We start from the raw sequence: 19,411 nt of genomic DNA, 5'->3' as shown, positions 1-19,411 counted from the left end.
TTAGTGAGGATGTACAGCTGCCATCAATTGATGTTGAGGCACTATATAGTAGAATTCCTCATTAGTCAGGTATTAAGGCAATTGAACATTTACTAAGCTCCTAAGCAGGGCCGGCTCCAGGTTTTTTTGGGCCCTGGGCGAAGAATCATAGAATCATAGAATCATAGAATGGTAGAGTTGGAAGGGACCTCCTGGGTCATCTGGTCCAACCCCCTGCTCAAAGCAGGATTCACTAAATCATCTCAGACAGATGTCTGTCCAGCCTCTGTTTGAAAACGTCCATTGAAGGGGAACTCACCACCTCTCGTGGCAGCCTGTTCCACTCATTAATCACCCTAACTGTCAAAAAGTTTTTTCTAATATCTAATCTGTGTCTCCTTCCATTTAGTTTCATCCCGTTGCTTCTAGTCTTTCCCTGTGCAAATGAGAATAAAGATGATCCTTCTACAATGTGACAGCCCTTGACATATTTGTAGACAGCTATTAAGTCTCCTCTCAGTCTTCTTTTTTGCAAGCTAAACATTCCCAAATCCTGCAACCGTTCCTCATAGGACATGGTTTGCAGACCAGTCACCATTCTGGTCGCTCTTCTCTGAACTTGTTCCAGTTTGTCTATGTCTTTTTTAAAATGTGGTGCCCAAAACTGTACACAGTATTCCAGATGAGGTCTGACCAAAGAGGAGTAAAGACCGATAATGACTTCACGTGATCTAGACTGTATGCTTCTGTTAATACATCCCAGAATTGTATTTGCCTTTTTTGCTGCTGCATCACACTGTTGACTCATGTTCAGTCTATGATCTATTAGTATACCTAAGTCTTTTTCACATGTACTGTTGCTTAGCTCTATTCCTCCCATTCTGTATATGCTTTTTTCATTTTTATTGCCCAGATGTAGTACTTTGCATTTTTCCCTGTTAAAAACCATTCTGTTGGTTGCTGCCCACTGCTCCAGTTTATTTAGGTCTTTTTGAATCCTCTCTCTCTCTTCTCTAGTATTAGCTATCCCTCCTAGCTTTGTGTCATCAGCAAATTTAATCAGTTTACCCTCAATTCCTTCATCTAAATCATTGATGAAGATGTTGAACAATACAGGTCCCAGGACAGAGCCCTGTGGTATCCCACTTGAGACATTCATCCAGCTGGATGTGAAGCCATTTACAACCACCCTTTGAGTCCGATCACTAAGCCAGTTATGAATCCACCTAACAGTTGCCTGGTCCATTGCATACTTGGTCATTTTTTCATTAAGGATGGTGTGAGATACTTTGTCAAATGCTTTGCTGAAGTCAAGATATACTATATCTACAGCATTTCCCTGATCCACCCAGTCAGTGATTCTGTCATAGAAGGAAATTAAGTTAGTCTGACATGACTTGTTAGTTACAAACCCATGCTGACTCTGGTTAATCACTTCATTCTTATCCAGGTACTTACATACATGATGTTTAATAATTTGTTCAAAGATCTTTCCTGGTATAGAAGTCAGACTCACCGGCCTATAGTTCCCTGGGTCCACCTTCTTCCCCTTTTTGAAGATAGGAACAACATTTGCTCTTCTCCAGTCTTCTGGGACTTCTCCTGTTCTCCAAGAATTTTCAAAGATTATGGAAAGTGGTTCTAAAATTTCTTCTACGATCTCCTTCAGTACTCTGGGGTGTAATTCATCTGGACCTGGACACTTGAACTCATTTATGTTAGCTAAATATTCCCTCACAATCTTTCTGTTTACAGATAACTTGGATTCTTCTATTCCTTTAAAGGGACAGTGAAAATCAGTTGATGTTACTGACGCGCCCCTGGGCCTGTGTCGCGCTGCGTTGCGCACGCGGGAGCTTACCCGGAGCCGGATCTGTTGAGGGTTGTAGTCTCGTGGCGGTGACTCGGTCCGTGCCCAGGGTGTCAAACTAAGTGGCAGTCTATGGCAGAAGATGTTAACTTGGATGTCGACTACGCCACCCGTTGAGTGCGGCTTTGCAGCCGCCGCTGCAGAACAGTCCGCTGAGGCCGGTGGTATGGGTGCAGCGATGATGTTATAACCCCCAACGGGAGGGGTATGGCCTCAGGGCAGCAGGTGAAGATGAGGGGGGTTGTGACGGTGCAGTAAGAAGAGTCAGAGTCAGGAGATGCAGTTTCAGGGGTTTTACTCACAAGTGTTCTCTCAGTCACTCTGGCCTTGAGTGACCACCCGAGCCGTGCTGCGTCCACCAGGTCCTGGACTCGGCTAACCCCCAGGCAGTTCTGGAGCGTGGTCCTGAGCTCCCTTCTCCCTCTCTGTCTCTGGCCATTCCCACCAGGGATCCACCTTTGGCCGGCTCCCTCGGGTCTCTTAGTGGTCAAACCTCCTCTGGGTTCCCTGACCCTATGCTTGGTGTGCCTTTCTGGTGGATTTGGTGAGGGTCGTGGCAAATCTTGACCACGACCTCCGGTTCCTGGCTGAGGATAAGTGGCCTCCACCAGTTCGGGTTCCGGTACCCATGTCCGCCAACCCTTCACCCTTTTTTGGTCTGATTCTGGGTTCTTAGGGTTCCCTCTGATCTTCCACTCTGGGCCTTTCTTCCTCCTCTCTCTCTTCACTGCAGGCTTGGCCCTGGAGCTGGGCCCAGCCGGAGCCACAGCTCCCTGTCAGCCCTCCTGGCTGAGCTCCTCTGCTCTGCTCCTCTTCAGACTGACTGACCCTGTCCTAAGATGGTGCCCACCTTATATACTCCCTCTATGTGTGAGCCCAGGTGACTAGCACCCAATGAGCTCCTAGCTTTACCCAGAGTACTCCCCCTATCTGCCCCTACACTACTGGGATGTTCCACCCCCCTCCCACTCCAGCCGGGGACAGACGCTGTCGTACCTGCACATATACTTGGTGGGAGTACCGTAGTTCTGTCCCCCGGAAATGGGATGTATGTAGTGCATGCAGCCTACTGAGCTCAGTCCCACACTCCATCCTTACCCGGGAGTGGAATACCACACCTCTGGAGTGAGGTGCAATACCCCTGTAGCAGCCGAGTCCTCAGGGTGCTACATTACATTTTCTTTCTGAGAGAAAACAGATGCAAAATAGGAATTAAAAAGTTCGGCCTTCTCAACATCCTCTCTTACCATTTCTCCATTTTCATCCTGTAAAAATCCTATAGCATCTTTGACTTTTCTTTTACTTTTGACATACCCCCAAAATCCTTTTTTATTGCTTTTGACATCTCTTGCAAGCCTTAATTCATTTTCAGCTTTAGCTAACCTGATACATGCCCTGCAGGATCTGCAGACTGCATTATAATCTTCTTTAGATATGCCTCCCTCTTTCCATTTAATAAACATTTCTTTCTTTCTTTTTAGCATGTGTTTAAGTTCTGTGTTCATCCATCCTGGTTTCCTTAAATGCTTCCCATTCTTCCTACTTTTCGGGATTGTTAACGATTGTGCTTTGAGAATCTCATTTTTAAAAATTTCCCATCCTTCCTGGACATTTTTGTCCTTAAGGACATCCAGCCATTGGATCCCTCCTATTCTCTTTCTGAGTCTCTTAAAATCTGTCTTTCTAAAATCTAACCTTGAAGTTTGAGTCTTCACATGTCTTCCTCCTCTAGTTATCCAAAATTCTATAATAGCATGATCGCTGCCTCCTAGGGTCCCAGCCACCTTTACCTCCTCAACCATTTCCTCCCTGTTTATAAGGATTAGATCCAAAGTAGCAGATCCCCTTGTTTTCTCCCCTACCTTTTGGAATATAAAGTTGTCAGCAAGAGAGGATAAGAATTTGCTTGACCTGTTAGTTTTACTTGAGAGAGATTCCCAACAAATGTCTGGATAGTTGAAATCTCCCATGACCACTACGTCATATTTTTTGGAGAACTTGGTCATTTGATACATAAAGAGTTCATCCATATCTTCAGCTTGCCCAGGTGGCCTGTAGTAAATGCCTACAATGGTGTCCTTTCCGTTGTTCTCTCCTTGTATTCTTACCCAAACAGTTTCCACAGAACTCCCAGTCTCTGAAGCTTCAATCTCCGTGCAGATATACGCTTTTCTAACATACAATGCGACACCTCCTCCTCGTTTATCAATTCTGTTTCTTGCAAATAAGTTGTATCCTTTTAGCCTTTTATTCCAATCATGTGTATCGTCCCACCAAGTTTCAGTGATTCCAATGACATCATATTTCTTTTCCTGCATTAGTAGTTCCAATTCTCCTTGTTTGTTGCCCATGCTTTGTGCATTTGTATAAAAACATTTTAGTTTGTGATTGGTTTCTCTTCCTCCCATATTTTTATTTAGATTTTTTTGTCTTTGTTCTTTCTTTCCACTTCCAGTAGCATAGATCTCAATAGTATTTGTCAGCTGTATGGCTTTTTCTGGCCTTTTGCTTCCCTTCCCACATTGTTCTAGTTTAAAGCTCTCCTGATGAGTGTAGCAAGGCGACTTCCAAATACATGTTTTCCAGTCTTCGTAAGGTGCACCCCATCTCTAGCAAGTAGTCCATCGTATAGGTAATTCATCCCGTGATCCAGAAATCCAAATCCTTGTTGACGGCACCATCGACGTAGCCAGTTGTTCACCTGTAGAATCTTATTCCACCTCATTGTTCCATGGTCATCCACTGGGAGGATGGATGAGAAGACCACCTGCGCTCCCAATTCTTTCACTTTCTTGCCTAAGTCTTCAAAGTCACTGCAGATGGTTTCCAGGTCCTTTCTTGCGGTGTCATTTGTCCCCACATGTATTAGCAGGAATGGGTAGTGATTAGTGTTGAGCCACCCCCGTAGTGTTCGAGTTCGGTTCGGTTCGTCGAACACCCGTGTGTTCGCCGAACTGTTCGTCGAACTGTTCGTCGAACACCTTCGAACACCGTTAAAACCAATGGCAGGCAAACAAAAACACATAGAAACACATAGAAAACACCTTCAAAGGTGTCCAAAAGCTGACAAACTGCTCAGAAGACACAACTAACACATGGAAAAGTGACAAGTACATATAGTCATGCGAAAAGAAAAGAGGTGGAGGAGTAAAAGGAAGGGGAGACACAGATATAGGCATGTCATGCCCTTCTAAAATCCAAAAAGTGAGAAGCCGACACGTTCAGTCCGCTCCTGCCCGTGCCACCTCCGTGTCGCCGGGTTTGTGCCAGAGCCGCGGTGAACCCTGACGGCCAGCCCCCCTCTCCCAATACTGGTGCCTGTCCGCTGGTGGGTCGAGAGAGCCCCCCTGTGGTGGAGGCAGCTCTAAGCTTTTTAATTTAAATTGTCCCTCTAATTTGAATGAATACACTTTAAATCCATTTACAAGGATCTATTGGAGGGCAAGTCTCATGCCAGCAGCCGCGTAATTCCAGCTCCAGTAGCGTCCACTAAAGCTGCTGCAGTTAAAAAGCTTTTATAAGGATCGAGCTCGGCTGTCCACCGCAAGGCATCCTAGTGCCAGTCCCAGCCCCTATGCCTTGGGGTGCCTCCTGATGCTCTTCACTAAGTATCCCGTGGTCCCGAAGCATTTCCTTTGAAAAAATTAAGTGTCCAAACTACAGGTGGTGTAGCTTGCTTAACAGCCGGGATAATCCGCTGACTAGCAGACACTGCTACTAGGCACAAAGTATTTCCTGGGCTAGATGCAGTTAAAAATTTGTAAGTAGATACTCTCGTTGGATGCTGAGAAAGCATTCCATAGAGTCTCCTGGCACGCCATATATGATTCTCTTAAAAAGCTTGGGGTAGGGGTCTAGGGGACCCTTTTATAGCCAAAATCACGGCCCTGTATCACAATACGTCACCTAGGCTGAAGATAAATGGAACTGTAGCACCGAGGGCTCGGTTGCTACAGACGTATTGCACCTCACCCAGAGGTGTGATATCTCACTCTCAGATAAGGATGGAGTGTGGATCAGGACCCGACACCTGCATGCATTACACCACATTGCCGTGGGGCAGGGCGACCAATATGCCCCTGAGATGGGCACGACAGTCCCTGTCCCTGGCTGGAGTGGGGGGAGGGAACACTGAGGAAGGGGAACCCTGCAGTGCAGGAGCAGGGAGGAAGCAGTTCCTGGGTGCATTGAGAAGGGAGTATAAAAGGTGGGCACCATCTTAGTTCAGTGCAGAGAAGTCTGAGCAGAAGTGGCAGGGAGCAGGGGCTCTGCATGAGCTCTGCTCCGGAGGCGGGCCTAGTAACAGAGGCCCAGGCCTGCAAGAGGGAGAAGGAAGGAAGAGGAGCGGAGAAGGCTCCAGGAACGAGGAATGAAGGGATCCCAGGGGTGCGGACGGGCGAGTCGCCACCGCACGCCCGAATCCACCTGCGTGGAGGGGTCAGGCCAAAGGGGGAGACCGGTCCCCGAACTAGTGGAGGCAGGAAACGACCCTCAGCTAGAAACCGGAGGCTCTGACATTTTATGTGGCGCAGCCCCTTGCTCCACCCGCTAGGAAGGCACCACATAGGGTCAGGGAAACTGGCGCCAAGTTTACGAAGAGGAGGCCCGAGGCAGCCGGACAGAAGTGTTGGTAAGAAAGGCCAGACAAAGGACACACAAAGGGGGTCCTGTGAAGCGCTCCAAAGTTATCTGGGAGTTGTCTGAGCCCCTCACCTGGTGAGCACAGTACGACGTGGGCAGCCGTTACCTGCAGACGTGGTCTGGATAATAAGAACTGTGAGTAAAGGCCCTGAACTGCATCACTGACTCCGTGTCGTTACTGCTGCTGCCCTGCACCATCACCCCCATCCTCCGCATACACTGCCCTGAGGCTATACTCCTCCCGTGGGGAGTTATGCTACGCTCTGCTGCACCCACAACACTAGCCTTAGCGGTCTGCCCTGTAGCGGCGGTTCACTCTGACCGCAATCCACGGGTGACGTAGTCGGACATTTAAACATCAAAACCACATAAATAGTTCCGCCACTGGTTTGACCGCCCTGAGCCACGGAACCGGATCGCCGCCACGAAGACTACAACCACCAGCATCCACCAAAAAGGGTCCGGCTCCGGGTGTCCCAAGGCCCAGGGGGTGCGTCAGAACATTTTCATCACCTTTCACAATCACCAATGGGACAAGGCAGGGATGTCCTCTGTCCCCTCTCTTATACATCCTAGTGACGGAGCACCTGCTCTCATCAATTCGCCATAACCCCAATATTAGGTGGATTGAGGTGGGAGGCACCGAGTACAAGTGCTCTCTATTTGCTGATGATGTCCTAGTATATATCACTCAATCACATATATCCATCCCTGCTGTTATGGCTGAAATAGATCACTTTGTTACATGGTAAAATTTTAAAATCAATGCAGCGAAGTCTGAGGCCCTCGATGTCTCCCTCCCTAAATCCATATAGGATTCCATCCAGTCCAACTTTCCCTTTGCCTGGCCCTCACAGGGTATCAAATACTTAGGAATTCCTATTCATAGAGACCTCTCCCATCTATGTTATCTTAATTTTGGGCCCTTTATTGAACAATTCCATACAGACCACGGTTGGCAAGTTAGAACTGTGAGATTCACTACGTGAACCACTGGTGTTTTGTGGAAAAGCACATGTACACCGCGTTCCAAATTATTATGCAAAAAGTGTTTAGGAGTGATAAGGGAAGAATTTGTTTGTTTGTCAGTTAAACTCATTGATGGTGATGTGTGTCAGGGCTCTTTATATCACTGTAAGCAATTGCAGACACCTGTGCTAATTAGTTTGGCAGGTGTGTCCAATGAAAGGCAAGACTACTTAAGAAGGCTCTCTCACATTATTAAGCAGCCTACATTTTCTGCCTAAATGGGAAAGAAAAAGGATGTGTCGGCTGCTGAGAAGCAGCAAATTGTGGAGTGTTTAGGTCAAGGCATGACTACAATCAACATTGTGCGATGATCAGGATGAAGTGTCTTGGCAATCAAGAAGTATGTAGCTGATTCACAGTACACACGTGTGCGTGCTGATAAGGGCAAATTGAGGACTCTTTCCTACAGGCAATTACGTCAGGTTGAAACAGCAGCGGCAAAAAAGCCTTGTCATAGCAGCAGACAAGTTTTTGAAGCTGCTTGTGCTTCCAACGTCCCCCGAACAACAAGATGCAGGGTCCTTCAGAGGTTTGCAGCTGTACATATGCCATCCTGTCGACCTCCTCTATCCACTTCACACAAGCAGAAACGGCTCCAGTGGGCCAAACATTACATGAAGACTGATTTCAAAACTGTTTTGTTCACGGATGAGTGCCGTGCAGCGCTCGATGGTCCAGATGAATGGACTGGAGGATGGCTGGTTGATGGACACCCCACGCAAACACGGCTACAGCGCCAACAAGGAGGAGGTGGAGTAATGTTTTGGGCTGGAATCATGGGGAGAGAGATTGTCGGCCCCTTTAGGATCCCTGAAGGCGCTAAAGATGAACTCCATAATGTATGTGGATTTTCTCAAACAGCACTTCCTGCCATGGTTCAAGAAGAAGAACCGTGTATTTCACAGCAAGATCATTTTTCTGCATGATAATGCACCATCTCATGCTGCACATAAAACATCTACATCTCTGGCTGATATGGGCATAAAAGGGGACAAACTTATGGTGTGACCCCCATGCTCCCCTGACCTCTACCCCATTCAGAACCTTTGGAGCATCATTAAAAGGAGTGTCTATGATGGCGGGAGGCAGTTCACATCTAAGCAACAGCTCTGGGAGGTTATTCTGTCCTCATGCAAAACAATTGAAGCAGAAACCATCCAAAACCTGACAAATTCAATGGACGAGAGAGTTCAGAAGCTCCTTTCGAACAAGGGGTCCTATGTGAAAATGTAACATCACCTAGAATAAAGTTTTGAGTTGAAAACTGTTTGATTTCAGTTTCTAACAACCTGCTAATGCTTATAATTTCAAAAATGACCATTTTTTTGGTCTTTATTAAAATGAAAAGGTTGATCGAAAAGTTTGGGGGATCTAAGAGTGTGGCAACCCAGTAGTCATGATTACTTCGAATTCTGACAATATGAGGGTCATGCTGCAGGTAGTGCAGCAAGAAGGCACTTATGTGTCTTGCGCATCTCGGAGCCCCAAAATTATTTTCCGGGCTAGATGCAGCTAAAAATTATTATTAATTTTAAATCTGGTGAAGCTTATTATAGATGGCCTAATAGGATCAGTGCTGCACACTGCTACAAAGCCCAAATTATTTTCCAGTCAAGATACAGATAAACATGATTAGTAATTTGAAAGCTTAAAACGGTTGGTAGGGTGATTTTAACCAATCATCAAGCTTTTACTCTCCCCAGGATGACACAGGGGTAGAAAAGTCGTTTCGGATCCATGATTTGTTCATCTTTATGAACGTGAGTCTGTCTACATTATCAGTGGAGAGCCGCGTGCGCTTATCTGTCAGCACACCACCAGCAGCGCTGAACACACGTTCAGACAGAACGCTGGCTGCGGGGCATGACAAGATCTCCAAGGCTTAAGTGGCTAGCTCCGGCCATTTATCCAGATTGGAAGCCCAAAAAGAGCAAGGGTCCAGTGACACAGTCGTGGCTTCAATGTTTACTTGGAGATACTCCTGTACCATCGTCTCTAGGCGTTGACTATGTGTCAGACTTCTTGTCTCCTGTGGCCTTGCAAAGGATGGGCTAAAAAAGTGGTGAAATGATTCCGCAAAATTGATGTTACCAGCAGATACTGTGGTTCTGTTACGGTTTGAGTGCTGAACACTTGACGGTCCCACGGTTGGCAAGTTGGAACTGTGAGATTCACTACGTGCACCACTGGTATTTTGTGGAAAAGCACATGTAAGATTCTGCAACAGTCTCTGCTGATACTCCTGCATGCGTGCATCCCTTTCTATGGCAGGAATAATTTCTGCAAATTTACTTTTGTACCGGGGATCTAACAGTGTGGCAACCCAGTAGTCAGGATTATTTCTAATTCTCACAATTCGAGGGTCATGTTGCAGGTAGTGCAGCAAGAAGGCACTCATGTGTGTTGCGCATCCAGGAGCACCAAGTCCCTGTTGTGTTGGTGGCGAGGTAACAATCATGCTTCCTTCCTCTGTCCTCTCCCCCCAACCTCGCACAACAGAAATGTGATCAAGGTCTCCCTCATCTGATGAGTCTTCCATCAGTTCGTCCTCCACTTCTTCCTGGGCTCCTGCACCTTCCTCACTAGTTTGGCTGCTACCATGCGCCCTGGTAAAACCATCTCCCCCACCCTCACATGCCTGCCGCCTTGGTGCTGCCGACCGTCTGGACCTTGCAGATGTTAGCCCTTCCGCATACAACTCCTCCTCCTCTACTTCCTCCACCTCCTCTTGTGCCACCACCTGACTCTGAATTCTGTTTAACATGTGCTCCAGCATGTAAATCACCGGAATAGTCATGCTGATAATGGCATCGTCAGCACTAAACATCTTCGTCGCCATTTCAAAACTGTGCAGAAGGGTGCATAGGTCCCTGATCTGAGACCACTCCTCCAGCGTGATTTGCCCCACCTCTGAATCTCGTTGGCCCAGGCTATACGTCAGAACGTATTGCACCAGGGCTTGTCGGTGCTGCCACAGTCGCTGCAACATGTGCAGAGTTGAATTCCACCGGGTAGGCACATCGCATTTTAGCCGGTGAAGTGGCAGGCCCAACGACTTCTGTAGAGATGTAAGTCGCTGAGCTGCGGGATGCGAACGGCGGAAGTGAGCACACAGCGACCGTGCCCTCTGCAGAAGGCCATCTAGTCTGGGATAGTGGGCTAAAAATTGCTGGACAACCAGGTTCAACACGTGAGCCATACAAGGCACGTGTGTGACATTGCCCCGGCGAAGGGCCGCACCCAGGTTTGCAGCATTGTCGCACACGGCCTTCCCTGGTTTCAGGTCCAGTGGAGACAACCATTCATGAAATTGGTTCTCCAGAGCTGACCACAACTCCTCAGCTGTGTGACTCACATTTCCCAGACATTTCAATATAAAAACCGCCTGATGACGTTGAGCCCTACTGCCAGCATAGTAAGGAGGTGTGCAGGATCCCTTCTGCGCAGTTAGAAAGCTTGTGGCATGACCAGACAGGCTTTGGGTGCAGGTGGAAGACCGAGAGGAGGTTGAGGAGGCAGAAGCAGTGGAGGAACTTTGACATAAAGAGGATTGACGCACAACTCGTGGGGACGGCAAGACTTGGACAGCAGCCCCTTGTCCTGCTGTCACCATAGTTACCCAGTGCCCAGTCAGCGACATGTAACGCCCCTGTCCATGCCTACTCGTCCAAGTGTCTGTGGTGAAATGCACCCTGTCACACACAGAGTTTCTCAAAGAAGCGGTGATGTTGTGTGCGACATGCTGGTGGAGCGCAGGCACACCTTTCTTTGAGAAGTAGTGCCGACTGGGCATCTGGTACTGGGGCACTGCGACGGACATAAGGTCTCGAAAATCCTCTGTGTCCACCAGGCGGAAAGGCAGCATTTCTGTAGCCAAGAGCTTGCAGATGGTGAAATTCAACCTCTTAGCTTTCTCATGGCTAGGAGGAAATGGTCTTTTACTTGTCCACATCTGAGGGACCGAGGGCTGGCTATTGTGCTTAGACGGGGTTGATAAGGGTGTCCCCGGCAAACTGCCGGTCTGTGAGGAAGATGCAGGCGGACATGTTAGGTTGCCTTGATCCAAAGGTGGTGCTATCGATGTCGGACAGCGCTCAACACCAGCTGGTGTTACCACCTCCAAAGAAAATGATGACCTGCCAATCACGCTGGCTGTTGCGGGTAAAGAGGTGGCAGGTCTGCGCCCCAAAACAGGTGTGACTGCTGTCCCCCCAGTCACAGAGGATGAAGAGGCCGCGGATGCACAAGATATGGCAGACGGTGATTGGCCCGGCCGGCTAGGCCGCATTGTAGCACACTGAGCTTCCCACTGCAACTTATGCTTCATGTCCATGTGCCGGTTCATGCATGAAGTACTCAAACTATGTATTTTTTGGCCTCTACTTAGCTTTTGCTGACAAATGTTACAGATAACACGAGTTGGGTCATCTTTATCGATCTGAAAAAATGCCCAGGCTATGCAAGGCTTAGCACCCATGCGACCTGAAGAGCCACCACGACTTGTGGTGAGAGGCAGAGTTGTGTTTGAGGATGCAGTTGTTGACGTGCTTCCAGTACTACGTCTCTGTCCAGGAAGGCGCAACCTGACCTCGTCGTCACTAGCATCTTCCTCCACCTCCTCTGCTGACCTCATCTCTTGGCTGACTGTGGGTTGACAGTAAGTGGGATCTCCGACCTCATCATCATCACCCTGTGCGTTATCACACCCGTCGTCCTCAGAGCCAACCTGTTCCTGCCCTGACAAAAAACTAAAGTTGTCGCTCCAATCAGGTATTTGAGTCTTATCATCGTCTTCCTCATTGTCTCCACCAACAGGAGTTACAGTTTGGGAATGAGGGTCTACATTATGGTCAGAACCTTCTGCGTCTGGTCCTGGATCTGACTCATAAAGATTCTGGGCATCAGTGCAGATCATTTCCTCGTCTGGATTCACAGAAGCGCTGGAGTCGACCTCTGATTCCCAGGCTATAGTATGAGTAAACAGCTCTGCAGACTCAACCATCTGTTCTACCTCATACTCAGATGGGCAGCTGGAGATTTGGGAGCTGTGAGGAAGCAAGTGCGATTTGGGTGACACCTTTGAGGACTGGAGTATTTGTGATGTTGAAGTTGATGTGGAGGAGAGCCCACTTAAAGGAGCACTTGATATCCGTTGAAGCACCTGCTGTTTTTGTGCCTCATCTGGAATTTGTAGCGATTGGCGTGGCCGTAAGAAAGGGATCTTATCACATTGTCCGCTAAAAGAAGTAGACATTTTAGTTTGGCTGGAAGATGGTCTTTCTTCTGCACCTACCCCACGGACACAACCTTTTTTCCCCTTCCCAACACGCCTATTCCCCTTTCCACCAGCAGCAGGCCTTTTTCCACTCATTTTGGTGGTTAACTAATTCACAACTCTGGAGTTGTTTGCACAAAAAAACAATGGATGGTAACCGAGCAGAGCTGAGTGGCCAAACTGTGGTATTAGGCCAAAACTATTGGCTGGGTTAGATGCAGAAAAAAATTATTTTTAATTTGCAACCTGATGAAGGTCAGTATAGATGGACTAATAGACCAAGTCCCACACACCGCTAGAAGCCCAAATATTTTTTCAGAGCTAGATGCAGAAATTTTTTTTATTCAATTTGCAACCTGATGGAGGTCAGTATAGATGGACTAATAGACCAAGTCCCACACACTGCTAGAAGCCCAAATATTTTTTCAGAGCTAGATGCAGAAAAAAATTATTTTTAATTTGCAACCTGATGGAGGTCAGTATAGATGGACTAATAGACCAAGTCCCACACACTGCTAGAAGCCCAAATATTTTTTCAGAGCTAGATGCAGAAAAAAATTATTTTTAATTTGCAACCTGATGGAGGTCAGTATAGATGGACTAATAGACCAAGTCCCACACACCGCTAGAAGCCCAAATATTTTTTCAGAGCTAGATGCAGAAAAAAATTATATTCAATTTGCACCCTGCTGGAGGTCAGTATAGAAGGACTAATAGAACAAGTCCCACACACTGCTAGAAGCCCAAATATTTTTTCAGAGCTAAATGAAGAAAAAAATTATTTTTAATTTGCAACCTGATGGAGGTCAGTATAGATGGACTAATAGACCAAGTCCCACACACTGCTAGAAGCCCAAATATTTTTTCAGAGCTAGATGCAGAAAAAAATTATTTTTAATTTGCAACCTGATGGAGGTCAGTATAGATGGACTAATAGACCAAGTCCCACACACCGCTAGAAGCCCAAATATTTTTTCAGAGCTAGATGCAGAAAATTTTTTTATTCAATTTGCAACCTGATGGAGGTCAGTATAGATGGACTAATAGACCAAGTCCCACACACTGCTAGAAGCCCAAATATTTTTTCAGAGCTAGATGCAGAAAAAAATTATTTTTAATTTGCAACCTGTTGGAGGTCAGTATAGATGGACTAATAGAACAAGTCCCACACGCTGCTAGAAGCCCAAATATTTTTTCAGAGCTAAATGAAGAAAAAAATTATTTTTAATTTGCAACCTGATGGAGGTCAGTATAGATGGACTAATAGACCAAGTCCCACACACTGCTAGAAGCCCAAATATTTTTTCAGAGCTAGATGCAGAAAAAAATTATATTCAGTTTGCAACCTGATGGAGGTCAGTATAGATGGACTAATAGAATGATGCTATGCCCAAAAGATTTTACTTCACTAGGTGCAGTAAAAAAATTGGTATTCTATACACAGGTGTTATATCTTGCAACACAGATAGGCTACTCCACTGACTAACACACTCTGCAATAGGCCAAAAAGGATTAGCTTTGCTAGATTCAGCCAAATGCTGTGAAAAAAACTTGCACAGCACTGGCACAGACCTGCCTGGCAAAAACTGATAGGAACTGATGTAACCTAGTCCTGAAAAGGACTCCAATTACAATTAGTCTTTACTCCCACAATCTATCTATTTAAGAGCACAGACCTGCCTGATAAAAGTCGTAGGAAATGCTGTAACCTAGTCCTTAAAAGGACTGCAATCACAACTATTCCCTACTCCCAAGCTATCTGTATATTTGTGCGAAAATTGGCTTGAAATTAACAAGGTATAGCGCACACAGCAACAGCGGTGCCGTCTAACACGCAGCTGCAGCAGTGAGAAAATGGTGGCGACGGGGAAACTGGCTTGGTCTTATAGGGCAAGGACATGTGACATACACTGCCAATCACACATGCCCTTGCTTGTGTGAAAAAAAGCACTTCGCTCCGTGTGTGCGCTGCTGATAGGCTGACAGATTGCACCTCCCCACTGCAAATGCGGGAAAGAGAAAAAAAAATGGAGATCTTCATTGTTCCTGCAGAGATCCATCCCCTGCCCCTCCCCCCGCCCCGCTGTACACTCAAACTGCGTATTAACATTAATTTTCATCATTACTGAGAAAAAATCCAGTTATGATTTTGGTGCACGAACAGTTATCGAACATAACCTCGAACAGCCGAATTTTTCTCAAATTGTTCGTGTTCGCCGACCGGCTCGAACACCGCCCAAAACAGCTCGAATTTGAGATTGGCGAACAGTTCGAGTAGAACAACGCTCATCTCTAGTAGTGATCTGTAGGTCTGAAGAGTCTTGATATCCTGTCAGACACATCTTTAATTTTTGCTCCAGGAAGACAGCACATTTCTCTTGAGGTTATGTCTGGTCTGCAGATAGCGGCCTCTGTTCCTCTTAACAGGGAATCCCCCATGACCACCACTCTTCGTTTTTTCTTCACAACATTCTTCTTTCTCCATCCAGGAGGATTCTGAGGACTTACAAGGTTATTCATTGCTGGCAAAGTCTTATCTTGCTGTATTTCTTCAAGGTTCTCCTGCGTGAGAGCCTGGTACTGGTTCCTGAGCAGTATGGGTGCTGACTGCCTCTCGATCCTCCTGCTTCTGTGGGTCACATGCTTCCATTCCTCTGTTTCATCAGGTACAGTTCGAATTTCTTCTCTTTCTGAATCATGAAGAGATAATTTTGCTCTGTCTAAGAACTCTTCACCTTCCTTAATGATTTTCAAGGTAGTTAACCTCTCTTCTAGATTTCGCAACTTTTCCTCCAACAGGGACACAAGCTTGCATTTCTGGCATGTGAAGTTTGACTTTTCCACTGGCAAGTCTGTGAACATGTAGCAGGATATGCAGCTCACCAAATGGCTCCTGGACTCTTCCATGTTCTTACTGTTAATGTTCTGAAAACAGTGAAAAATGCTTCAAAATGCGCGCGCCGTTAGGGAATATGCAAATTATCTCCTCAGGACTCCTCCTCAGAGTCTCAGTGGGCCCCTTTAACACATACCACGATTCATGATGCACAGATACCACAGAGAAATATATACAGTTATATGAAAAAGTTTGGGCACCCCTATTAATCTTAAGCTTAATGTTTTATAAAAATTGGTGTTTTTGCAGCAGCTATTTCAGTTTGATATATGTAATAACTGTTGGACACAGTAATGTTTCTGCCTTGAAATGAGGTTTATTGTACTAACAGAAAATGTGCAATCTGCATTCAAACAAAATTTGACAGGTGCATAAGTATGGGCACCTCACCAGAAAAGTGACATTAATATTTAGTAGATCCTCCTTTTGCAAAAATAACAGCCTCTAGTCGCTTCCTGTAGCTTTTAATGAGTTTCTGGATCCTGGATGAAGGTATTTTTGACCATTCCTCTTTACAAAACAATTCCAGTTCAGTTAAGTTTGATGGTCGCTGAGCATGGACAGCCCTCTTCAAATGATCCCACAGATGTTCAATGATATTCAGGTCTGGGGACTGGGATGGCCATTCCAGAACATTGTAATTGTTCCTCTGCATGAATGCCTGAGTAGATTTGGAGCGGTGTTTTGGATCATTGTCTTGCTGAACTTTGTCACTGATTCTTGAACATTATTGTTAAGAATCTGCTGATACTGAGTGGAATCCATGTGTCCCTCAACTTTAACAAGATTCCTGGTGCCGGCATTGGCCACACAGCCCCAAAGCATGATGGAACCTCCACTAAATTTTACTGTGGGTAGCAATTGTTTTTCTTGGAATGCTGTGCTTTTTTGCCGCCATGCATAACGCCTTTTTGTATGACCAAACAACTCAATCTTGGTTTCATCAGTCCACAGGACCTTCTTCCAAAAAGAAATTGGCTTCTCCAAATGTGCTTTTGCATACTTCAGCCGATTCTGTTTGTGGCGTGCTTGCAGAAACGGCTTCTTTCGCATCACTCTCCCATACAGCTTCTCCTTGTGCAAAGTGCGTTGTATAGTTGACCGATGCACAGTGACACCATCTGCAGCAAGTTGATGCTGCAGCTCTCTGGAGGTGGTCTGAGGATTGTTCTTGACTGATCTCACCATTCTTCTTCTCTGCCTTTCTGATGTTTTTCTTGGCCTGCCACTTCTGGCCTTAACAAGAACTGTCCCTGTGTTCTTCCATTTCCTTACTATGTTCCTCACAGTGGAAACTGACAGGTTAAATCTCTGAGACAGCTTTTGTATCCTTCCCCTTTACAACTATGTTGAATAATCTTTGTTTTCAGATCATTTGACAGTTGTTTTGAGGAGCCCATGATGCCACTCTTCAGAGGAGATTCAAACAGGAGAACAACTTGCAAGTGGCAACTTTAAGTAGCTTTTCTCATGATTGCATACACCTGGCTCTGAAGTTCAAAGCTCAATGAGGTTACAAAACCCAAAAAAGTGCTTTAGTAAGTCAGTAAAAAGTAGGTAGGAGTATTTAAAACAAGAAAATGATAAGGGTGTCCATACTTATGCACCTGTCAAATTTTGTTTGAATGCAGATTGCACATTTTCTGTTAGTACAATAAACCTCATTTCAAGGCAGAAACATTACTGTGTCCAACAGTTATTACATATATCAAACTGAAATAGCTGTTGCAAAAACACCAATTTTTATAAAACATTAAGCTTAAGATTAATAGGGGTGCCCAAACTTTTTCATATAACTGTATATAGTACATTGCCGAAGATTTCACTTCTTACATTACAGGAGTGATATCTATTGTAAATTCCACAATAGCTCAGAAACCGGCAAATCACTCCAAACAGTATACTGGCCCCCATATAACACTCCATACAGGATACTGGCCCCATATAACGCTCCATGCAGGCTGTTCCCCCCACATAATGCCCCACGCAGGCTGGTCCCCCACATAATGCCCCATGCAGGCTGGTCCCCCCACATAATGCCCCATGTAGTATGTCACCCCCCTTATAATGCCCCATGCAGGATGTCACCCCCCTCCCTTATAATGCCCCATGCAGGATGTCACACCCCCATATAATGCCCCATGCAGGATGTCACACCACCATATAATGCCCCCTACAGGATGTCACCTCTCCCCCATATATAATGCCCCATGCAGGATGTCACACAGCCCCCCTCCCTTATAATGCCCCATGCAGGCAGGATGTCACACCCCCATATAATGCCCCATGCAGCATGTCACACCCCCCTTATAATTCCCCATACAGGATGTCACCCCCCCTTATAATGCCCCATTCAGGATGTCACCCCCCCTCCCTTATAATGCCCCATGCAGGATGTCACCCCCCCTTCCTTATAATGCCCCATGCAGGATGTCACCCCCCCGTTCGCTTATAATGCCCCATGCAGGATGTCACACACACCCCTACCTTATAATGCCCCATGCAGGATGTCACCCCCCCTCTCCCTTATAATGCCCCATGCAGGATGTCACCCCCCCTTTCCTTATAATGCCCCATGCAGGATGTCACACCCCCCCTCGCTTATAATGCCTCATGCAGGATGTCACCCCCCTTCCTTATAATGCCCCATGCAGGATGTCACCCCCCCCTCGCTTATAATGCCCCATGCGGGATGTCACCCCCCCCTTCCTTATAATACACCATGCAGGATGTCACACACCCCCCTCGCTTATAATGCCCCATGCCTCCATACAATAAATAAAAAAAAAATCAAATACCTCACTTCTCCTAACCTGCTGCTTCTGCTCCGGACTCCTCACGCGCGCTGGCATCTTCCCACTCTGCGCTGTGATGGCTCAGAGGAGGGCGCGGTGTAAAGATGTCACCGAGCCCTCTGACCTCAGACGTTACTATGCAGCAGCCGCGGAAGAGACAGGACCTGCTGCGGAGGCACGGGGATGGGTAAGTAATGTGCCGGGGCCCTGAGCAAGCGAGGGGGAAGCGGTTGCTGGCACCGCTGTCCTCCTCTCACGGGTCCAATAGCGCAGCAGGGTGCACGACGGCGAGTGGGCCCCCCCCACCTCCTCAGGACCCCGGCACTTGCCCGGGTGCGCCGGGTGCTGACACCGGCCCTGCTCCAAAGGTACCACTGTATTTCTCAGGATAATTTTTATACAAAAACTTTGGAGGTTTGTCCTAACACACGATTTTTTTTACCTTTGATGGCAAAGTGTACCACCCTGCACCCCCACCTATGCAAATTTGTTCCTGGGCTGGTGGGAAGATACCATAATTTTTGGTATCGCTATGTCACTTACCTCATGTAGGGCATTGCAGTAGCTTAGGTATCCATGGTTACAACCACTTAGAGCTGTCTAATTAACTAACTGCCACTATATGAGTGGTCATAACCATGGATACATAAGCTACTGTAATGCCCTGCATGAGGTAAGAGACATAGCGAATCAGAAGAACTATACTAAATTTCTAATTGGAGGTATTTGCTAATATTATTATTATTACACCTACTACATATTGGGATAGGATCTTGGAAATGGGAATACCCCTTTAATATACCACTACTTCTGAGTTCCAGAGTGGAATGCACGGCCATCTAAGTTATGTCACTTCCGGCCACATGAGTTTCCGGCCGCAGTAACCATATTGTATTCTGCTGCGCTCCAGGTTGGAAAGTACTGCC

This window comes from Phyllobates terribilis, unplaced genomic scaffold (genome assembly GCF_046119375.1).
Source record: "Phyllobates terribilis strain yellow unplaced genomic scaffold, ASM4611937v1 Scaffold_4__5_contigs__length_816908805, whole genome shotgun sequence".
Taxonomy (NCBI): Eukaryota; Metazoa; Chordata; class Amphibia; order Anura; family Dendrobatidae; genus Phyllobates; species Phyllobates terribilis.
This window is presented reverse-complemented; position numbering follows the sequence as displayed.